Below are 24821 nucleotides of genomic sequence, written 5' to 3' on the forward strand. Positions count from 1 at the left end.
AGAAAATATGCCTTCTTTTCTTTTATCTTAGAACACAACACAGTACTTGATATAGTGGGTATTCAATTAAGGGCATATTTGAGTGATATCATTGGATCTTTAAGGAAATATTAAGGTCAATTTAAGTATAATTATTAAGAAAAGGTAACAACGAATTTGAATAAAAAATAAACCTATATGAAAATTCAGAAAATAAACTATGAAGAAAATAATACCAATTACCTGTAAAAGGTAGTAAATGTTTAGCTTTTGTTACATACAGTACTGTGTAACACCAAAGATGATATTGGAATAATGACAGCTGGTTCCACAAATAAGTAGCTATAACAGAAGGATATCATCACTGTTGAAAACTCATAGTGGTCTTCCAAATGTTCAAATGTTCTCTTTTTTTTTTTTTTTGAAATTTGTTCCAAAAATTCTTAAAGAAAATAGTACAGTAGGATACAGCCACTTTTTAAAATATAAAACAGATGGTGATATTAGACATACATGAAAAAGATTTTAAACTTTGTGTTAGAGATTAATGCACTGATAAATTGAAGAGTAAATTAAATAAAAGACAGTAAATTATAGGAGTAAATGTGCACCAAGGAATGTAGAAGACATTATAAGTTGAGTAATAGATTAAGAATATAGAAGTTTGTGAACCAATCATGGCACCAATTACACATGAAACCTGTTGTCCTGCCTTGTTTTGGTTTCTTAGGAACTCCTTTTTCTCTTCTTTCGTTAACAGATGTTACCCTTCAAGTAATATTTACTAGTATAAGGTGGGCACCTGTCCCTCACTAGACCAAAAGAAATCCATCTCATGATGGGAGAGACAGTACAGAGAAATAATTTAAAAGGCTCTGAAGCCAAATTTTCCAATTTCACATCTGCTCCTGATACATACTAGCTGTCTGATTTAGGGCAAATAAGTAAACTCTCTGTTGCTTGGTTTCTTCAACTAGAAAGTTTAAGTGAGCTAGTCAACAATAGGTATATAAGAGTATCCCTTTAAAAAAGGATTCCAGTGGCACCCAGGTGGCTCAGTCCATTAAATGACCGACTTTGGCTCAGGGAATGATCTCATGGTTCATGGATTCCAGCCCCCATCAGGCTCTGTGCTGACAGCTCAGAGCCTAAAGCCTGCCTCAGATTCTTCTCCTTCTCTCTCTGCCCCTCCCTTCCCCCTCAAAAATACACATTAAAAATTTTTAAGGATTCCATAAATATAAACAAAAATACATAAAATAAAATTCCCAACTTAACCCCCTGAAGCCAGACTGCTATTTTAAATGATAGAAAGATAAAAAAATAATTACTTATTATGAGAAAACATAATTTTCCTATTCCTCCTGCCAAATACAACTAATCCCCGAGATATTATATATAAAACAAAGGAAGACTGAAAACTAGAGAGAAGAAAGTAGACCAGTTAGAGATCTTGGTATGAGAAACATCCTGGGGCTCCTGGATGGCTCAGTTGGTTAAGTGTCCAAACCTTAATTTCAGCTCAGGTCATGATCTCATGGTTTGTGAGATGGAGCCCCACATCAGGCTCAGTGCTGTCAGCACAGGGCCTGCTTGGGACTGTCTCTCTCCTTCTCTCTCTGCCCTTCTCTGTGTTCTTTCTCTTTCTTTCTCTCTCTCAAAAATAAATAAATATTTGAAAAAAGAAGAAAGGGAACATGAATGGCTCAGTTGTTTGAGAGTCCAACTTCGGCTCAGGTCATAATCTCGCAGTTCATGAGTTGGAGCCCCACATTCGGTTCTCTGCTGTCAGCATAGAGCCTGCTTTGGGTCCTCTGCCCTCCTCTCTCTCTGTCCCTCCCCAACTTGTGCTTTCCAAAAAATAAATAAACATTTTTAAAAAGTGATAAAAAAAAGAAACATCACAAAGGTGAGTCCAGGATTTTTGTTTCGTTTCGTTTCGTTTTGTTTTATTTATTTATTTTTTGCCTCAAATACCCTAGGCTCGAAATTGGAAAAGCTGGTAGCCCAGAAATGCCAATGGAAGCAGAAGAACAACTATTTTTTGTAACCAAGGGGAAGGAAAGGAGCAGCCTCAAAAGACAGAAAACTGGGGCTTCTAGGTAGCTCAGCCAGTTACGCATCTGCTCTTGATTTTGCCTCAAGTCATGATCTCACAGTTCGTAAGTTCAAACTCCACATCAGGCTCCACACTGACAGCATAGAGCCTGCTTGGTTGGGATTCTCTCTCTCTCCTTCTTTCGCTGCTCTTCCCCCCTCTCAAAATAAATACATAAAGTTAAAAACAAAAAAAGAAGACAGTAAACTTTCAGCAACTACTCTGCTTTAGCCAATGCCACAGGAAAAAAAAACAAAAACAAAAACAAAACAAACAACATAACAAAACAAAACAAAAAAACTGTGGCCTCACCCTCATCCACACCAGAAAATTCTGAATGGTTGCCTAGAATTCCATCCTGCAGAGGCTATAGGGGAGGTACCCCAATACATCTGCCATGATGGTGTCAAAGAAGGCTAAGTAGAGAGTTGGGAAAACTTCCTCCCCTCCAAATGCTAACAAGCCCCCTTCCCACCATTCAAGGTATGAATGGAGACCACTCGAGAAGGTCGGGCTTCCAACGCCACCCATTAGTGTTGAGGCAACCCTTCTCCTGCCTGCAGGTATGGTGTCAGAGGAGACCGACTAGACAGTTAGGACTCTCACCATCTTAGCAGTAACCAGGCCATGTCCCTTTTGCATGTATGGGACACCTTCCCATACACCACTTCCATGGTGTCAGTGGTGGTCACATGGAGAGCAGGAACAGGGAGGGCCTTCTTAGCGCCTCAGAGCCTGAGGCCTCAGTGGCACCTGGGTACTTCAGGTATTTCATACTGTTAAAGCAAATAATTTTTTAAAGTGCTGAAGTATTAGCTAAGGGAACTATCAAGTGTAATAGGGGTATTTTTTCTATTCTTCAGGGGTTTTCATCACTTTCTTCAATTCAGTGAAGTTCCTATTCATCTTTTCAGTAAATCCTTCTTATATTATGGATGCTACAATGCTCTACATTTTCTAGACACACTAACAGTTGTTTTTTCTTCCCCATGTGATCCAAGTTCCACCAGTCATTCACACAAGATGTAAGAGACAAAAATGAGCAAGTTTTGAAACTTCCTTAAGGAAATCAAGGCCAAAGGAAGAGGCATTTAGCCATTGTATATATGTTAAAATATATACGTAAAAGAATATATATAGTTTTACACTCAAGTTCAAGATATTGTAAAACATCAATGAAATAGGATCCACTGTCAACTTCCTAAGGACATTGACGTAAAGAGGAGGGCAGATGTCAGTATAGATGGGAAGATACCTTCCAGAGGGATGCCAAATTCTTTTCTTGCCCAAGAACAATCCTGGGCTGTGGATGGACATTTATGCTAGGTATATTATCTTATGTTATCATTCAAGTTCTAAGACACGCCTAGAAATTCTGTGTACTGCCTATTATTTTCTTCAAAATTGTATCTATCAAAATTGAATTCTGTTGCCTACAACTAACAGTGACCAATAAGTAATTGGTAAAAGAAATGGTTGCAAGAAAAATAAGCTAAAATACATGCTACTCTAAAGTGTTTTTCTGACCTAGAGTTTGAAGGCAATGAAAATCTGGTTTACATAATCTGAAGAAACACTGATAATCTCTGGCACACAATAATGAAACATTATTTAAGTGATTAAATATGGGTAGTTGGAATGAAAAGCCTATTGAAAGCAAAACTTTGAGTGACTCTTACAATAGACACTTTTGAAAGGCTGTGATGTGAGCTGACTGCTTCTAAGCTTGATGGAGAACTTAAAGAAAATGACTCAATTAAATTGTTGAACAAAATCATGGTCAGAGAGCCACTGGGTTTCTTCTTGTAGAAGCAGAGCTCAATGGCTGAATATCAGATGTTGAATCTGCACTTCAGTGGTACTGAAATATACTATGAGATATACTCACAGCATTTCCAGAGGGTTTTTTTTAAATTTTTTAAAATGTTTTTTATTTATTTTTGAGACAGAGAGCATGAGCAGAGGACGGGCAGAGAGAGAGGGAGACAGAATCTAAAGCAGGATTCAAGCTCTGAGCTGTCAGCACAGAGCCCGATGTGGGTCTCGAACTCATGGAGTGTGAGGTCATGACCTGAGCTGAAGTTGGACGCTTAACTGACTGAGCCACCCAGGCACCCCAGTGTCTCCAGAGTTTTTATAGGAAAATGGAAACATTGCTTAGGAATGAGTGGGAAATTAAAAAATACACTGGAGACATTCATTTGCCTCTGGATACACTAAATGAACAAATTTACTGAGCTTCCCTTCTCTGTAGAAATGGTCCTTCTTCAATTATTGGATGATTCTCTTGCTGAAAACTCTGTAATGACCATACCTGTTATTTCACAAAAGAATATAAGTTTTCCTCATGTCCCACTTATCCTGCTGTGCATAGTCACCAAGCTCATAACCATACCTGGCTGCACATCAGAATTACCTCCAGCAATTTAAAATATCCTGCTGTCTTGACCAGTTAAACCAGATTCTCTGAGGCAAAGCTCAGGTATCTGTCTCTTTTAAATGTTCCCCAGGAGAATCTTACTTATCCCTTCCCCCCAAATTTTATATTTAGAATATATGTAAATATGCTTTATATATTATATATCTGCATATACATTATATACAAATATATATACATATGTATGTATCTATATATTATATGTGGGTATAATATGTATACACTCTTCTTATTTATTAATATTGTTAAAAACATGAGGAAATGCATGGGTATATATTCTAAGGATGCCGATGTTAAATTAGGAAATAAAGAATATAAATTTAGACCTGGATGAATTTCTTGATATGAGTACACTTAGAGGTTCTGGATTTCACATATTAAATAAATTATATAAGAATAGTTTTAACCATTTGATTAAGTGGCTATTTTGTGTAAACATGGATGAAAATAAGAAAAGCTGCCATTGATAGTCTCAATTTCAATGTTTTTGGTAGTATTATGAATTCACAATGATCAAAAAAACAGTACCTAATCACCAGAGCAAAATTAGTGGCAGAACTGGAGTGTTATTTGGGACGGTTGGTTAAGTAAAGATCTTCGGTGGTAGCTAACTCATTAAGATTTGATTTTCTTGGGAAAAAAACTGTTAAGACTAGAAAGAATGACAGCCTTACTTGACCCCCAAAATACAAAGACAAGGACCTCCATGCAATTACAATATTTGAGTTCAAATACACAGAGTATATTAAATGAAATGAATGTTAAGGTGTCTTGAGGTAGGTCTCAGTAATAACCTCTCAAGAATATCTTAAAAATCTCACTTCTAGTAGTCTCCCAAAGAATCTTTAGCTATATGTTAAGAGTAACTGTGCATTGGTAAAAGAAAATATCCAGAACTCTGCAAGATTATTGGATACTTGCTCTGAGTTTATCCTAATCAATCAGGATCACAAATGCCTATGTTGATCTTTTGGTCAAAGTGGGGACTTCTGGATGTCAGGTTATTAACTCAGTCTCACGGGGTCTATAAAACAATCTTGTGGTTTTGTTCTCTCCAAATTCCAAGTGAATAGTAAATTATACACACACACACACACACACACACACACACACACACACACACAAACACTGAAAGAGTCCTCACTTTTACCTTCCTGATCTGTGAGTGAACATTAGCATGGTAAAAAGAGTAGATCTGACTTTTCACACTGAACAGTAAACTAAAAGCAATGTAGTAACCTTGGTAAGACAATCAAAGTTCATGTCACCCTTGAAGATTTGAAATAAATAGTAGTGCTGATACCTATCACATTTTATATAAAACTTTGGCTTGACTTATACCAAAGACAAATGAATTTAGAAAATGACAGCAAATTATTATAAGCTTAATCAGGTGGTGATTTCTGCTGAAGCTACCATTAGAGATGTGATTTATTTTTTTCTTTTCTGGAGTAAAAGCGCAGAGTGTCTAGAACCAAAAATTTTCTTCATCTAACAGATTATGTTTACCTTATTACAAAAGGAGAAACATCAAATGGAGTGTTCTTCCTGGAGGAATCAGCAATATATCTATCATATATTCTGGGCCATGTGGCATCTCTGATGCTGTGATATAATTCCTTCTGCCAAGACACTGACCATCTACCATTTCTTGGTACATCACTACAGTCCAATATAGCTGGTATCCTGAGTATAAGATCACATAAGCATGAAGCTGGTGGTAGCTCTCATGCCTCGCACAAAAGATAAACCTTGAAACCTTAGGAGTCTGACATCTTAGTAAAAGTTCTGAGTCAAATGGAGTGTGGCATGTTGGAATGAATACTTTATAAAGATCGAAATGAGACAAGTCGTTGCATCATGTAACCCACTTTCTATGAAGATCTCAGAAGTGTAGGTAGAAAAGCTACTGTAAAACTTCTGCCTATCTAAAGTCAGAATGCCTTTGGAATTCATGGGTCACAGTTTGATTTAAAACTCAGACGTAAAATGGATTGAGTCCTCATCTCATCTAAAAGCAGGAGTAAATATCCTTCCCTACCTCCACTCACTATCATCTTTTAAGGATTATCTTCTGTCAATACAGTTTGGCAAAAAAAAAGGATTGTTTTCTTTTCTGGCTCTTTACAGGTCCCAAATTTTAGTTGTCTTTTGTTTGTTAGTTTTCCTGCTAACTTGTCCCTTGTTACTACTCTGTATACCAGCTTAGACTTCCGCTTTCTTTCCTGATGATAACGGCATAGAATTCCCAGGCTACCAACTTCTTTTGCTATTCCCCGAAGTACCACAAAAATAAGAACTTGGGGAAACACATATTTGACTGAAGACTTGGGATAATGGCAAATGTATTAAAACTGTAAGTTATGATGTTAACTCTCATTGTTGTGACAGCCTCCAAATCTCAGTGATTTTACACAATAAGCCTCAGTTCTCTTCACAATTGTATGAGTTGGGTGACTCTTCTGAGTGGCTCTCCAAGAAGTAACTCTGAAAGTCAAGTTCCATTTACATCATTGTTCCATTGCCCCCTGGAGCACCATCCACAATTCAGGGAACCTTTGCATTCAACTGTCCAAGAAAGCAAGTTAAGCATGGAGGATGCCATAAGGCACTTTATAGCCAGGACAAGAAGGGGTGTATCTGACTTGCAACTACATTATACAACCAGTGATATCCTCATCTTCCATCCAAAGAAGGCTGGAAAATGTAGTTACCATGTGTTCCCAGGAAGAAAAACAAGATTGATAAGCATCCAACTAGAATATGCCCCGGAAAGTAACTATAGTAAATACATGAAATGGGAGAATTTAATATTAGATAACATTATTCCATAAAATAAGGCTCTCAATTCAATATAGAATTTTGTGAACCCTGGTTCCCCCTCATATTTTTAGGACCTTTCTCTTTTTTACCTTCTTACACCTCCCTACAACACCAGCAGCTACTTCCAAAACTCATGTAACCATATTTTGCAAATTATTTTAACTCTTATTTTTTCTTACACATTTCCCATCTACCCTTTGTTCTCACAACCATGCCTTTGTTAAATAAATAGAACCATTAATATTTTTCTGAGGCAAAAAGAGACATTCTCCCACAGAAGTATTTTTTCCCTAAGCCAACCAGCTCAAAATGTAGATAGCTTTTAAAAGAAGCAATTTTTCTTGCTGTCATAGAATTTTTCAAAATCCCTATACCTTCTCTTCATATAGGAAAAACTGTCATCAACATTAAAAAGTGGCCTGCCAAATGAGAGATATTGCTAGAAAGACAAACTCATAACAGTTGTATCTGCTATTCAGGGATGCTGTGCAAATTATATGAGAAAATATATATAAGTGCCATGTCACAAACTATGTGCTCAGTCGATTTTTTTTCTCTTCTTTCTTCTCATCCTGTTCTTCCCACTTAGACCCTTTCCGCTTGGCTCTGACCTCCACAACATTCACTTCTATGGTTGACTTCTTCAATCTAATATTGATTACCTTCTCTGGAATGTAAGTGGTCTGGACTTCTAAGAACACTGCAAATAAACAGATAAACCTTAGAGATATCCTTTTCTCAAGTCTGCTTCTATTTTAGGGAAAGGTGACCACTTTTTAAAATTTCTATTCCATATGACAGCTCCTTAAATATACGTGCTTCTCTGACTTATTTTGTTGTTGTTGTTGCTGTTCCTTGATGGGTAACAGACACCAGAAACATACCCCAGTGTGACTTTTATGCAATAAAATCATTTCCTAAGATTAATACGGCATACAATGTTGAACAGTCTGCTTTTCATCACATCTCCATACTAGTTAAGAAACAAAGAGTTGAATCTATAATTTTACATTTTACTACTATTACTTATATTTTTAAAACAACTACTTAAGGGGCACCTGGGTGGCTCAGTTGGTTAAAGCATTCAACTCTTGATTTTGGCTCAGGTCATGATCTCATGGTTCATGAGTCGGAGCCCTGCTCTGTGCTGATGGCGCATAGCCTGCTTAATATTCTGTCTACCTCTCTGTCCCTCCCCTGCTTTCTCTCTATCTCTCTAAAAATAATAAAAACAAATTTTCTAAAATAAAATAACTACTTAAAATAAAGGCCACAATTTTCTTTTATTCAGTATGGCCTCAGCAACTTACATAGTGGCTGGCAATGATCACAAATGCCTTCTTTCTTATCTATCCTGCATTTGTTTAATAAATATTTACAAAAAAGGGAAATTCTGCTAAATTACACTACAAAGAATATTGGTAGAGGTTGTTAGACAGTGATGTCTACAAAGCTCTGTTTATAATTAGTTATGATAGCGATCCCTCCAAATCTGTATGAACAGCTCAAATTGTGCACATCAGTTACAGAATTTCTCCCTGTATAGAAAACCTTTCCCCTTTCTAGCTTCACAAAAGTGCTCACCCTTTTTCTTGAAAGACAATCTCCAGCTGTATGCAAAGATTAAGCAAGCACTTGTTAAGGCTGGCTACCCAACACCAAATTTCTAAAAATAATTTAAAAAAATTCAAAAACACCGAAGTGCTTTGGGAAACAAAAAGAGAAGTTAGTGTCTCATAAACTATGCATGATCATTCATACAGAGAAAATAGGCAAAATTAATATGAAGAAGAAATCCAAAGCTTAAAATGTGTGCCAATGTATTACTTCTGTAAGTAAAGGCTAGTGGAGAGAAACTGCAGAGAAGACAGGAGGTGATGCAGTGGCAGCCAAAGCTGTCATTAGTTTGATTACGCCCACAGAGGTGGCCAGGAAAAATCTCCCCTGTCCATTGCTGACTTGTGTCAGGCAATAGCCATGGAGGCAGACACCTACAGGCAAAAGAACAGGGTTTAGGAATTTGAGCAGAAATGGGGTACTCACTCCCAGAAGATTTGGTCCTAACCTGCGGTGCCCCCTGCCTCTCCCACCCCTCTGTCACTTTCCTGGAAAACAGATCAAGCAAAAGCTATAGTGCCTGCTGCCAAGTCTTTACCTGCAAGTAAGCTGTGTAAAGGATACTACAGGCAAGGCAGTCTAATAAATGGAAATCTCACCTAGGAAAATGAGAATACCCGATAGCCAGCACTGAGAAACAACTCAACCAACACAAGAACTAACACTTGAGGAATCAAAATTAATAGAGCAAGCAGAAAAGATGATGATTTTCTCAAATTACAGTACTTAGAGGAATTAATGACGTTGGGTAATGTTCTAGTTATAGAAGAAATACTCAGAATCAGGATTTGGAAATGTCAGCATATACAATCAATCAATTTCATGGTAATATATATATTTTAAGTATAAATATATGTATATATATACGTATACATATATATGAAATTGGTTAGCAAGAATAAAATTTAAGTAGCCTCTTGTAATGACATATTAAAGAATGTGCCGTTTTTTCAGGAAAAAAAGTTTCTGTGGTTGAATCTGATCCAATTTTTCCAAATTATAGATGATGGCCAAGTCCAAGAGAGAGTTAGTGTTCAGAGTAAGAGCCCTCTCTGCAGGCCATGGTCACCAGGCATCAAAAAGGACCCCTCATGCTAGATGGGGTCACCTCTCTGCAAAATCAATACTTCCTTTGCACATCTGTCTACATCAACATTAGCAGAAGCCAAGTGGAAGCCTGTATCTCTTACTTATTCTAAGAGCCTTCCCCAACTCAGCATTCATACTCCCTTCATCACTGTCTGTGTCCCTTTTGTCTAAAGTAATCATGCCGCTCCTCCTTGTTTATGACCATCACACAAGTAGCTCAAGACCCTCAGATTTCCCTTCATCTCCCAAACCTTAATTCTACTATTTCTATACAACTGCCCCTCCGATCTCCTAAAACGCTCACTATATTCTCTGAAACTCGAAGCAAATCATCACCAAACTCCTTTCTTCTCTTCCTTCTCTTTTTCTTCTTGGAGTAACTGAAGTTTGGCTCCCTCTGATGCTGCTGTTTCTCCTCAAGTCTATCCAAGATAGAATTTACTACTCTCCCAAAGCTCTCACACGGCTAGGTTTCAGGTCAAGTAATTATGGTTCTTATTCTCCATTATAGTATCTAATATTTTGGCTTTTGCTTCCTCAGAATACCCAGCGTAAACCTCAAATAATCAAACTACACCTCCCATTACAGCTTCTTAAATAGCTAACTGAGTTACTGCCTCATGTTCCTAGATTTTAGCTCCAGGCTTAATGTCATATTCTCCAATACTACTCTTATTATATAATATTTGGTGATTTCAATCCACATACATCTTCCTGTTGATGTCACGACCTGATTTCTTGATCTTCTGTCTTTTTCTTAATCTGTTTTCCATTCTATCTCAGCCATTTCTTTCTTTGATCCTGTCTCTGACTCTGTCTTACCATTATCTTAATATCTTTTTTTAATGTTTATTTTGAGAGAGAGAGAGAGAGAGAGAGAGAGAAGGGGAGGGGAAGGGAGAGGGAGAATCCTAAGCAGGATCTGTCCTGTCAGAGCAGACCCCCACATGGGGCTCAGTCTTACAAACTGTGAGATCATGACCTGAGCCAAAATCAAGAGTCAGACACTTAACTGACTGAGCCACCCTGGCACTCCTCAATACCTTTCTATGCAAAATTTAAAATATCCAGCTCTTCTGTTGCCATTTCATGTCTTTCTAGATTATTTCCACTAACACTCCAACACCAACAACTTTGAACCCACTTTCGGCCAACTTATCTAACTTATTCATGATGCCTCATTCTCCACATGGCCTGTCTTCTCACTTTACCCAACTTAAATTCCACAGTATATCTCTTTCGCATATACTGTCCACTTCATCACTCCTCTCTGTCTTTGTCATCCTCTTTTGGTGACACCACAACCCTAGCTAAATCCATCTTTCTCCGTAGTCCATGCTGAATGTGGTTGAGGAAATTCACACTGTGATGCGTGGTCTCACTCTGAATGTAGCATGTCTTTCGGTCTCTCCAAGGGTCTCTACCATCCTAGTCCAGTTTCACACCTACCCACTGAGACAACTCTTTCATTCTTTCTTCTCTTTTCTCGATTTCCAATATCTTCTTTCTCATTTTCATTCTCAATCAATGATTATATTGAGCAATGTCATGCTTCTCTGAGAAACATTCTGATCCATTTTGTTTGTTTGTAGGCCCTTAACTGCAGAATGCTTTCATGTCACACAACAAGCACCTGGTTTTTTTTTTTTTTGTTTTGTTTTGTTTTTGTTTTTGTTTTTTCCAGAGGACTACCTGAGAATAATGGAGCCTGTTTGGTAACAAAAGTACTGGGAATTTGCCACTCTTGGAAATCATTTAAACAATGAGTGATGAATACTGTTGTATGAAAGTCCAGCTCACTTGCCTTTGATCAGGACAAGTCTTAGGCCTAATTTACACTCCAGAATTCCCCTACAAGATCGGGCTGAATATTTATGGGACTATACCTGATTGATTCTTTTTTTTTTTTTTTTTTTTTTTTTTTTACTTTCGCTCTTTCCCTGGCCTCCTCCCAGCTATCTCTTAATGGTCTCTCCTGAGAATACTTCCTTAATAAGTTGCTTTCACAAAAATCTTCAGCTCAAGTCTTCTTCTGGAAAACAACAAACAAACAAACAAACCTAAAACAATGGCTTTGAAGAACTCAGAGGAGTTCTACAAGCTATCACCCCATCTACTTATCTATCCACCAGTATATCTTAGGATTTTTCCCATTAAAATGGGAGGACTACATGTACTCAACTCATGCACTAATTCTCATCTCCTCTTGCTTCCTCAAGAATATCAATTTTTAGCAGATATCTCCTGCATCAGCAGTTTTTCCCTCCCTGATGCACCATTTCCATCAGTATCTGTTGTGGGTTGAATGATGCCATCCAGACAGGTATGTCCATATCCTAATACCCAGACACTGAGAATGTTACTTTATTTGGAAAAAGAGTCTAAGCTGATGTAATTAAGTTAGGGGTCTTCACCTGAAAGCATCATGGGTTCACCAGATATGCCCTAAATCCAATGGCAAGTTTTCTGAAGACAGGATGTAGATACAGGAATGGGAACAGGCAATATGACCAGGGAGGCAAAGATTGGAGTAACAGAGCCGAGGAGGCCAAGGAGCACCTAGAGCCAAAAGCTGGAAGAAGTAGGGGAAGGATTTTCCCCAGAACCTCCCAAGGTAGTACAGTTCTGTTAACACCTTGATTTCAGACTTCTGGCCTCCAGAACCATGAGAGGACAAATTTCTGTATGTTTTAGACCACCTGTTTGTGACTATTTGTCTCAGAAGCTAGAGGAAATGAATATAGTATCCAGATATGTTATTTATCTCCCATGAAAAAAATACAAAAATGACAAACTTTATCTTAGCCCATTTTCTGTTATAGTTACTATGCCATTTTCTTTCCTTTTACTATGAACGCCCTTGAAAGAATTGTCTCTACTTGGTACTTCTAATTCCTTTCTTCTCTTTTTTCTAATGAACCCATTCCAATAAGGTTCCCACCCCCACCCCCATATCACTACAAAGAAACTGTTCTTATTGAAGTTACCAAAGACCTCACTAATAGATTCTAAATCCAGTTTTCATTTCTCAGCCCTTATCTTTCTTGACCTATGAGTAGTAGCCTTTGACAAAGAGGATCGCTCTCTCTTCCCTTAAATAATTTTTCCACTTACTTCCAGGGGATCTCACTCACCTGTTTTCCATCAACCTTACTCTTGCTGCTTACTTCCCATCACCACAACATCTACAATTTAAATTTCTCTAAGACTTACTCTTTGAATTTCATCTCAAATATTAATATAACTCTTTGGGTAATTTCACCCAATTTTGCAGTTTTAAAAAATACCTATATGCTGATTTCTAATTTATATTTCTATTCCAGTCCTCTACTCTGTACTTCAAATCCATATATTAAACTTTTTACTTAATACCTGTACTCAAAAGTGTAATAATTATGCTAACTGTAACATGTCCAAAGCTGAGTTCTAATATTCATTCTTAATTTCTTCTTACCTCCTAATAGTCTACATCTTAGCTAATGGCAACTTTATTTTTCCAGTTATGTAGGCCAAAATATTTAAGTCATTTTTGAATGTTTTTAAACGTTTATTATTATTGAGAGACAGTGAGAGATAAAGCATGAGCATGGGAGGGGCAGAGAGAGGAGGAGACACAGAATTTGAAGCAGGCTCCAGGCTCTGAGCTGTCAGCACACACAGAGCCCAATGCGGGGCTTGAACCCACAAACTGTGAGACCATGACCTGAGCTCAAGTCGGACGCCTAGCTGACTGAGCTATGCAGGTGCTCCTATTTAAGTCATTTTTGATTCACCTTTTACTTGCTCCTCAAACCCAGGAACTGATAGCACTTAACAGTTCTTCAAATGAACTTCAAATGAATAAGCTCACTTTTCACATTACAACTGCCAATATTCTGATCCAAGCTAACAACTTCTCTTATGTGGATTACTGAGATAGCCTTCTAAATTGTCTTTCATCTTCTGCTTTTTTCAGTGTCCTCTAAAAATGGCAGACACTGTGATACCATTTAAATATAAGATAGCTAATGTTATGTCTCTGCTCAAAACCATCCCACATCTTCCCACATCACTCAAAGGAAGGAACAGATTTCTTCAATGACTTTGGAGTGCCTACATGATTTTCCTGCTGCCTCTTACTTCTGGGATCCCATCTCCTACTACTGTCTCTCTTGCTTACTCCCCTAAACTGTGATTATTTCATAGTATATCAAACAAGCCATGCACACTCCAAACACTGAGAGTTTCTTTCATACCTCTTCCCTTCCCTTCCCTTCCCTACCCTTCCCTTCCCTTCCCTCCCCTCCCCTCCCCTCCCCTCTCCTCTCTTTTCCTTCCTCCTCTCCCTTCTTCTCTTTCTTCTTCTCTCTTCTCTTCTCTTCTCCTCAGTTGTTCATCTCCATATTAGTTCTTTATAAAAGGCACTTTCTCATACAGAGCTACTGTGGGGTCCTTGTCTAAAATTTCAGTTCTCCTTCCTGCATTGTTTTTCCTTCTTAGCACATATCAGCATCTAACATTCTATATATTTAAAATTTTTATATTGTTTATTGTTTGTCCTTATCATAGCTTTTAAAATTCATGAGGTCAGTGATATCTGCCAGTTATTTTTACTTTTGTATCCCCATTACGTGGTATGTTGTAGGGACATAATTAATAGCTACTGAATGACTAAATATAGTGATAGAAAACATTAGCCTTGAGAGGTGAAATATCACAGACTACAACATCAAAAAAAGTCACCTTATTTACACCCTTTTGTAATTTCTGGCAATAATAGGAGATTCTCAGGAGACACAAATATTACAGATAACATTTAGGTAAATTCATCTGATATTTTAGATTAAGCATTTAATGCCATAAACTATTTAGATCCCCAGTATTCATTTATAACAATATACTTCATTTTGACTCAGGATTTTATATTTTTCTTTTTTTTTTTTCAACGTTTTTTAATTTATTTTTGGGACAGAGAGAAACAGAGCATGAACGGGGTAGGGGCAGAGAGAGAGGGAGACACAGCATCGGAAACAGGCTCCAGGCTCCCAGCCATCAGCCCAGAGCCTGACGTGGGGCTCGAACTCACGGACCGCGAGATCGTGACCTGGCTGAAGTCGGACGCTTAACCGACTGCGCCACCCAGGCGCCCCAGGATTTTATATTTTTCTAAAATAATTAGTATTAACTCCATGCCAGAACATACCATACTGTATAGTAGACAATTGAAACATTTCTAATAAAACATTTTTCAATGTTTGTCACTTTTTTGAACTGCTAAAATTATTATGATTAATGCTTATTACTTTCTATCAGAAAATATATAATATTTATTTCTCTTTAACAAAAGTACAAACAATATACTCATATTAATGATTTTACCTAAATCATGCTACAAACAAAAGATATCTTTCTTTTAAAGATTTTAGGAGAAAAATATTTCTATAGCCCTCCTGATGATAATTATGTTTTAATATTAGCATCAGTGTCCTATATCATTAACAACTGCCTCTGGTGTCAGTTGAGGTCTCTTTCCAAGAGCTATACCTGAATTATTTTATCACATAATAATTTATATCAAAATATTTCATTAGATACCACCACTTTCTTATTATACAATATAACTAATTCTAAAGAAGAATTACTGTTAAAGAACTGGGGAAATCTCTGAATGTCAATATATCTCGATTCTAGTTTAGATTCTTTCAGTAACTAGTTATGAAACTAGTCATGATCTCACAGTTTGGGTTAGAGCTCCACGTTGGGCTCTGTGCTGACAGCTCAGAGCATGGAGCCTGCTTCGGATTCTGTGTCTCCCTCTCTCTCTGCCCCTTCCCCTACTTGCTTTCTCTCTCTCTCTCTCTCTCTCAAAAATAAGTGAACATAAAAAAAGGAAAGAAAGAAAGAAAGAAAGAAAGAAAGAAAGAAAGAAAGAAAGAAAGAAAGAAAGAAAAGAAAGAAAGAAGAAAGAAGAAAGGAAAGAAAGAACAGGGGGAAAAAGGAAGTACCTAAAGACAAATACAATTATCTGGAGAAAGTATGCGTTTTATAGATTCAATGCACTTATTGTAGAGATAGTCACCCTCAGTTTTTTAGTTTTTATTAATTTTGTTAATAAGTACTTAGTTTTTGGGGTACCTGGGTAGCTTAGTTGGTTAGGCATCCAACTTCTCTCAGGTCATGATCTCTCAGTTCCTGGGTTCGAGGCTGCGTCAGGTTCTGTGCTGAAAGCCCAGACCCTGGAGCCTACTTCTAATTCTGTGTATTCCTCTCTCTGTCTGTCCCTCCCCCTCCCCTCTCTCTCTCTCTCTTTATCTCTCTGTCTCTCAAAAAATGAATAAATGTTAAAAAATAAAATAATAACAATAATTACTTAGTTTTTCATGGAACAAATATTTGAGGAAAGCTTGGATACTTGTCATTCAGGAAGCATTCTGCTTGACCTCAAAGGTGCAACAATGGAATGGATAGACATGTTCAGTGCTTCGAATATTCCAGTGTCTTTACAACATGAAATTAATTTAAAAAAAATTTAAAAAAAGGGAGAGAGAAAGAAAGAGAGAAAGAGAAAATATTCTTCATTCTCTCTTACTACTGGAGTTTTCTTAGATAAAGGAGAAAATAAACCATCCACTATTAAAGAGTTAAGGGCTTGGATCTATATAGAAATTAAGCAGTTCCTTCAGAAAAACAATACTATCATGGCCTCTGAGCCACCTAGATCTGACTTATGTTCCTGATGTTTCTTTAATGATTTTTTACATAAATGTTTTATTTTAGAATAGCTGTGGACTTATGGAAAAATTGCAAAGATGGTACAAAGAAATGTCATGTACTCCACACTCAGTTTCCCCATTATTAACATTTATATTAGTATTGTATATATGGTACATTTCTCATAATTAATGAACCAATATTGATACTACACATTAACTAAAGTCACTACTTAATTCAGATATTTTTAGTTTTGCCCTAACCTCCTTTTTTTTTCTAGGATGAAGGACACAACACTACATTTAATTTTCATGCCTATTCAGGCAATCTTCTTTCCTTTGCAGAGGACCCCTTTGTTAGAGAGAGGGCTCAGGGTATATTTCACAATGATTACTCTTACCCTTCTGTTGGAAAACATGTACATGAGAACCGGGTTGGTTTCTTGAGTGTGTTACCTCCCACAAAGCAGTCCCAATATTTTCTCACTCTTAAACTAATGTCAAGCACTCAGCCTCGTGCATTTATGGAAAATCAACGTTGAGCATTCTTACCAGTTCATGACTTCAGCAGCTTCTACTCCTGGTAGGCAGATCTTGACAGTGACTTCAAAGATTTGCCTGTCTCTCCAAATTTCAGGGTGTCAGTTTGCTCTGCAACCTCAATTTTCATATGGGTCAAGGAGAAAGTGATCGTTTTTCAATTTGTAAGAATGGAAGTGACAACATCCCAACTGTTTACATGATGTAGCTGATATCATGTCTTTGATTTTATGCAGTGTCAAGGCTGAATATGTTTTGCTGACTTTTATAGTTCTTAAAGATACATCCTAGAGGTGATGGTTGTAAGAAACACTTAAGCTTTAGCTTCCTTCTTGTAGGAACATTTACTTCTTTTCTGCTGTTTAAAGTAGCATTAGTTTCTTAAAAGACTTCTGCTAAAGAGAGTCATTCTATTAGTAGCTATTAATGAAAAGTCATATCTAGATTTATGATATATGTATAAATAAGCAGAGAGAAGAATGCTCTAGTTTTTTGAAAAAAATAAGCAAAGAGTATGTTATTCCTGTATGGGGGGGAATGGGGTACAGAAATGCTTTTTTCTCTTTTTACAACCATTCTTTCATTGAGAAGATCTTTATGAATCTGGAAAGACAAGGAAAAGAACTCTATTTTTGCTGAAAGTGCACAGACTTAAGAATTCTGCAGCTTAAATTTCCCAATTTCATGTGTGAGATGAAGGTTTCAGCTTTATCCTCTGTATACTGTGGATGATAGTTGTACCCCACAGCCTTCTTGTGATTAGATTACGAAATGGGCGTATAGCTCCAGAATCGGTACACGTAGTTGGTACTCAATAATCATTAGTTTCTCCTCTTTTTTTTTTTTTAATTCAGTTGGCTACCCTTTCCATCCTATTTCACATCTTTCTGAAGGGACATGAGTTCTTACCGTCTCACTTGACCTTTAATTTGCCCTTGTGAAGAAGGCAAAGTTTGTCAATAGGGAAATGATACTATTTTGAGTTATTTATATAGTCTGACAACTATGCTACTGACTTAATATTCATTATCTTATTTACTCTCACAATATTCCATGTTTATTTTTTGCAGTTTTGGGTCCAAAGACCAAGAAATGTTAACTGTTTGTCTATGATCACATATCTAAAAAGTGGCTAAACCAGAATTGCAATCAAGTTCTATCAGAAAACAATAATTATGGTTTCATAAACAATCTAAAATTTCATAAAATAAATCTTTCATATATTAATAATGTCTATTTTCATGAAATGGACAAAGAAAGCCACACTTGCCTGAAACATGAAGACAGAGAATTGTATTTTCTGAGCCCAGATAACAGGCAAATGCAAACTCAAGAAAAAATTTGAACAAAGTACGTTTTGCCTAATGCAATTGTTGTGAACAAGTGAAGAAGAAAAAACTGAAACTTGAAAAAGAAGCTGATTGCATTTTTTCGTCAGTGACATCTTCATAAACAATTGAACAGAATTATTTTCAATGGCACGTGGGAAATAAATTTCTGAAACAAAATTGTAGAGTCTCCATATAATGTGATCTTCCAAAATGTCTGACCTTCCCGAGCTAGCATCGAGACTAAGCTTAGTCAGCTTATAGGCTGCTGATTCGGTAAGCCTTTTTAAACTAACAGAATAACTAAAATGATAGCTTAAAACTATCTAGATACGCAATGACTATGAGATTAGCAGTTTTCTTCTAACAGGTTAGTTATAGTTGGATTTGACATTTAGCTAATACCTCTTCTTTCATCCAACTGTAATTAACACTTGATCTGTAGTCTTAATACATGTACCACAGATGCCACAAGGCCAGAGTGGAACTTTGTGGATTGATGGACGACCTGCCAATGGAACATCTTATTTTAATGATGATAGGCTTAAGTAAGCTTTCTTTTATCCTGTCTTACTGGACTTATTGGGATGTGTATTTTGCAACTCGGCTACATTGAAGTTCGAATTCTCCTACCCTGAGGTACTATATATTTTAGCCAGTTATTTAATCTCTTCAAGTTCCGTGGATTTCGGAAAATTTGCGTAAGATAACATTTTCAGGTCTATTAGAATGTAACAAGACTTGATTTTCTCTTATATGAGAAGTTAAAAAAAATAATCTTGGGGCCTGTGCTGTTCATTAGATTGCAGAAATTTTCTTTTGAAAAATCCAAGTTTTGTGACAGAGATGAGATTAATGTCATAAGCACTAAAAGCACACAGACTCCAAAGTGTTTAAATCCGGGTCTGTCCCTTATAAACTCTATGTCAGTGGAAAGTTGTTCTAACCCCAATGAACTTCAATTTCTTCACCTGTGAAATAGAGATAAAAGCATCTTTCTTATATGGTTATTGTGAGGAATGTTTTGGGCTTTTTTTTTAATGTGTGTAAATCATCTGTACTTATTAAACCATGACCAGTATTATTATTCAATTAAAACAAAACAGCTTTCTTCTATCCTTACTATTGCTAAGAGCACCAATGTAATTCTATTATTCTCTTATGATATAATGAGAAAGAATGCAATATTCTGATTTCAAATATCTACAGAGGCAAGCAATATAAATCGGGTGAATCTGAAGTGCAAAATGATATAAACAGAGATGAAGAATGTGTAAACTGGAAAGTGTATGCCCACTGAGAATCTTTTCCAATTGAAAAAGTTTTAAATGCTACTTTGACCAAACAAATGAAATCTGTAGGATTAATCTGGCCCATTGTTCCCATTGTAAGTGGCTTACCATGTTGCATAAGGGAGTTGGAGTGTAAAACAAATAACTTTGTCCTCTATAGCATTTTATTTTCTTTTTTGGCCCAGGGAAAATGCTTCCATGTGTTAGAACTTATATTGTATATTCTTCAAAGATGTGTGGCCCTAGAGGTTGTAAAATAATTTCAGAAATCATACATATAGTGATTCTAAATCCACATAATAACTTTTAGAATAACTGTTGTTGGTAGGTGACTTATACCATTTTTTTCTGCAGTGGGAATTAAAAACAAAACAAACATATGAGAAATCCATATACTAGTAACTTCAAAGAATTATTTGTAAGGTTCTTTGAGGTCAACCCTAATTCAAGACCAAGGAAAAAGCGTGGAAAGCAGCAGAAAGACATGCCTGTCCTGTGATGAGAACACATCATGCTCCATATACTACTCAAATATCAAAAGTAGGTTATCTATTAAAATACAATTTTTGATGTTGCCCTTATTATAGGAAAATGAGTTTGTTCCTAGTGTTTTCTTAAACTGATCCATTTCTAATTTAATCAACTCCCAGGTAACTTTTCCTTCTACTGGATAAACCTGGAAGTTTTTTAATCTTCAATCAGTCTTTTGTTTTATACAGTGGGTAAGTTGAGAGCTGTGGGGGGGAGATCTCCCAACTCAAAAACTAGCCCCTCAGTGTGGCCCAGGAGCTCTTCCATAGTTTCTTTGCCATTATATCCAAAACCCTTTTCAAAACCTCTCTGCTCTCATCAAATCTCCAAACCCATTGCTCTACTCTGACTTAAGATTTTCACCTTCTACTTCACAATGAAAAAGAAGTACTAAGAATAGTCAATTCCATTCACCCTTAATTGGGAGAATTCATGGAGCTCCTTCTTCCCACCTGATGTACCCTCCAATTCACGTCACGACATAAACAACCCAACAAAAACAACTAACGATAAAGAAGGGCTCTGGTTTCTAAATAAACTGGTCATATTTGCAAATTGTGTAAGATGCCTCTTATTAGACATTACCCTTGTCCTATCTGTCCCTTGCATTTGACAAGTAATTCATTTTGTTTCTCTAATATCTTCTGTGCTTCTCTCAATCATGGTGCCTCATAAATGCTTGACTGAAATGATTACTATTCAAGTATAAACACCAGAAATAATTAGATACATTCTGAAGGATGAAAATTTACAAGAATATTTAGTCATAATTCTCTGAAAATGACTTGAAAAAGAATATTATGAAGTTTAAATCTAAACTGGGTAGCTTAGAATTAAAACATCGCATGTCCCCTTAGACATAAAGGAGATGCAATAGCTACTCAATTGTAGAAAAGACTGTACTAAAGATGAAAAAAAAATTGAATTAGGTTGTCTGTCTTTGTCCAGTTGAGTTACTTTTTTTTTTTTTTTTTTTTTTTTTTTTTTTTTTTTTTTTACTTTACTTACTCTTTCTCAATTACATGGGGGGAATTAGTCTTTCTTCAATTACGAGTAACAGAAGCTCCACTTCCACAAATTCCTTCTGAATTCTGCCATTTTTGCTCTGGGTAACAATCAGAAAAACAAACAAACAAACAAACAAACAAACAAACAAAACACTAGTCAGTTTTCACAACAGGAACATTTTTATTCAAGACTTACTTAAAGGGTGGCAAGGGGGTGAGAGAGGAACAAGAGGAAAGAAATAAGATAAGGAAAAATGGAAAAGGAAGTTAAAAAGAAGTAGAGGAAATAAGGGAACATAGAAATGCTAGAATAATGGAAGTAGAGTCAGCCTGGAAGTTGGGGAAAGGAGAGATTTACACCTAAATTTATTTACAGACAGAACATGTGTCCTTGAGGAGTGGCAGCAGATGCCGTCTCCCTATTTCATTCTAGAATCCTCCACTCTGTTCCATTTAGTGTGGTCACTGACAAATTATATTTACTTACCAACTAAGTAATCCAGCAGCATAAGTAGAGGTCTTCCCTCACTGAATTGCCTTAAGGTATGAATTAAAATGTAAACCTGTGAAGTATCAATAAAGCTGACATAAAACTTTTTGTTCCCAAAGATAGAAAGCAAAAAGAGCATGGCCTTAGGATAATATACTATGCCTAAAGGCTAACCGCGTCTCCTGCCACACATTATATTGGAGTGTTATTACATTTTGTCTATTAAAGGCATAGTGCCCTTGGGATTTTACAGGGTTTTGAACATAAATCCTTCTGCAGCTCGAATTTAGTTGATGCAGAAGTATATACCATGGCTCTAATGCTCATGAGTGGGACAAAATACCAAATCATATCTTGAGATGCCTAATGTGAGTGTCAAATTACCAGCCTCCACCAAGCAAAAGGGAATGCTAATTAAAAGGGTAGGACATGTTCCAGTTGTTCTAATCAAAGAGAGCTTAATCCTTCCATAAGCTGGCTGGCTTTGTTGGAGGAAATTCTGAACAACCTTGTTACTTTTGATAACTGTAAGCCACTGACTCATGGCCCCTTGACAGCTAGCTGAGCATGTAATAACATTTCTCTGTATTTGGGGACTGGCTTAGCTGGCTTTATAATAGATTATTGTGGATGTTAAAGTGAAATGTTAGTCTTTCTTTAAAGCTCTGTATTCCCCAGTAATTAAGGTTATAAAAAGGGCACTGAGCACAATATAGTTTCAAGGTCGCCAAACACAGATATAACAGCCTTCAGTTTGTGTAAATAAGGTATTAACCATAGGTTTATTCTGCAATTGTGTCATGAAAAATAGGTTTTTCAAGAGCAGTTTGATGGGAAAGTATTTTGAGGTGAATTTAAAAATGCTTTTTTTCTCTTTTAGTTCCAAAGAAATTAATGAATAGAAGGGAAAGCAAGTGACATTACAGAAAGGCAAGAAACAGAAAAAGAAAAAAAAATACATATATATATATATAATTTTAAAAGTTGAAAGCTATCAGTTAAAGAGAAAAAAACAGATACCTGAGCAGAGTTTCATCCCAAAGCATTTGAGGTTATGGGTATAACAAGAACCTTGGAGAAATCACCACCTTTGGCATGAAATGTCTACAGAGACCACACAAACAAGGATTTCACTTTCACTTTCAAGGCAGTGACAGTTATTGGCTATTTGTGTTTCCAATTCATTGTAAATGGAAAAAGTTAAAGAAAAAGTTCACCCAAGAGAGCCATTTAACCACTTATTTCAAAGGAAGAAATTGATATAGTTTCACTTAACTTTACAGTTTTGATACTTACTCACCATTTGAATCAGATCCTTATGTTCATCATTAAAATAAAGAGAAACGTTACATCGTGTGTTTCATAGGAAATACTTCTTTGTGGTGTTCAATTGCCATATAATTTGAGATGAAAAAAAAAAGATTTTCTATTTAAGTACTGTAAAGGTAAAACAACTTCCTATAGAGCAAAAAGTCACACTAATGGTGTAGATTACTATTGCAGAAGGGTCCTCGAGTTGGGAAAGCATAATTTATAGTGTCAGTAAGGCAATCATATTTTCATTCTACCAGATAAGATCAGGGCAGGTACTCCCCAAGGAGCGAGCCTCTTTGCTTCAATTTTAAACTGATGAAAGGGAGGATGTGCAATGCTTTATAGTGCAGACAAAAATGTCACATCAGTAATTGCTATGCAGGTGCGTAAGTACATGCCAAATAAAACCATAAATTATATTTCTCATGCATTAGGCGTTAATTGTGTCAGTAGTTAAAAGAACAATTACCACATAATATGTACCTTTTTAAAAGATAGAAATACTCAGGAAAATCATTCGGATAACCTTTTGTGAAGAATTAAGACTTCCTTTGAAGGTATTTTACATTTCTGTGCCTATCTTCTAAGCAGAAATCTTTATTTTAGTCAAATTCCTGCCATCAAATGCCATATATAATATATCGAAGGCTTCCAAAATGTATCAAATAAAACTATAATTAGGGATATAATGAATTCATTTGAAGTTACATGGTAGAATAAAATGAAGCTTGCATAATTTTCAGGAAATTAAAGCCATCGTAGACATCACCAGCCCCTTTCTCTCTCCCCACACAAATTTACTCAGTTCCTCCTTTAGAAGAGACAAGCATTTTAATAGCTGTGTACCTCACACCTGTAAACCTGGTAACCTTGTTTGGGTTGCTCCTCCCATCTGCTCTTTCCTAGGCACAATTTCTCTCCCACATTCACCCAGTCTTTGCCAACCAGAGCCCTTTTCTGGCATTGTTCAAACACAACTTAGGGAGAAGAAGTGTCTTGTTCCTCTCTGGCCATAAGGCAACGAGGATACAAGCACTGGGCTGGTGATGCTGAGGTTTAAGTATTGCTGAGAAATGAATGCACAGAGGAAAGCAAAGACAAGAGCAACAATGGGAAACTGATGGTATTAAAATTTCCAACATCCTTAAGGGCATATCTACCACTGACTTTTCTGGAGTTGAGTTTGGTGCACTAATTACCAACTCCTTTTGGTGTATGATACTTTGGGTTTTTTATACCCATAAACAAAGGAAATGTGGGAAACACATCTGTGTTCCCATTGGACTTTGTTGCTGTTGTTAAGCTATTTTATATTAATTGGCTAAGATGCCTAGAACTTGCATTTGAATATGACTCAACCATTTCCCAGATAGATCTCAGTCAAGTGTCTAAACCTCTCTGTGATTCAGTCCCCTTATATTAAATTAGGTAATAAGTATACCTGACTCATGGGAATGTTATGAAGAGAAATGAGTTAATATATGTAAAGAACTTAGGCCAGTAGCTGGCACAAGATAATTACAGCAATAATAAAATAATATTAGGTTTTATCAAGGCCACTTAAATTGATTATGACTTTTAATCATA

At 36.4% G+C, this 24821-nt stretch overlaps 1 long non-coding RNA gene across 2 annotated transcripts in view; it reads right to left on the reverse strand.

Moving 5' to 3' along the window:
* The window catches only part of LOC109492581, a 35159-nt gene extending 12032 nt beyond the window's left edge, over window positions 1-23127 (reverse strand). Inside the window, exons 1-3 of one of the 2 annotated variants that reach the window (XR_002146503.2) lie at window positions 22941-23127; window positions 21432-21528; window positions 19499-20134 (exon numbers count right to left, since the gene is read on the reverse strand). This is a non-coding gene — a long non-coding RNA (uncharacterized LOC109492581). Of the gene's footprint in view, window positions 1-19498; window positions 20135-21431; window positions 21529-22940 lie in introns of those variants that run through there. The other variant, XR_006595443.1, reaches the window with a different exon arrangement.
* Window positions 23128-24821: the final 1694 nt, after the last annotated feature.

This window comes from Felis catus, chromosome A1 (assembly GCF_018350175.1).
Source record: "Felis catus isolate Fca126 chromosome A1, F.catus_Fca126_mat1.0, whole genome shotgun sequence".
NCBI classification, from domain to species: domain Eukaryota; kingdom Metazoa; phylum Chordata; class Mammalia; order Carnivora; family Felidae; genus Felis; species Felis catus.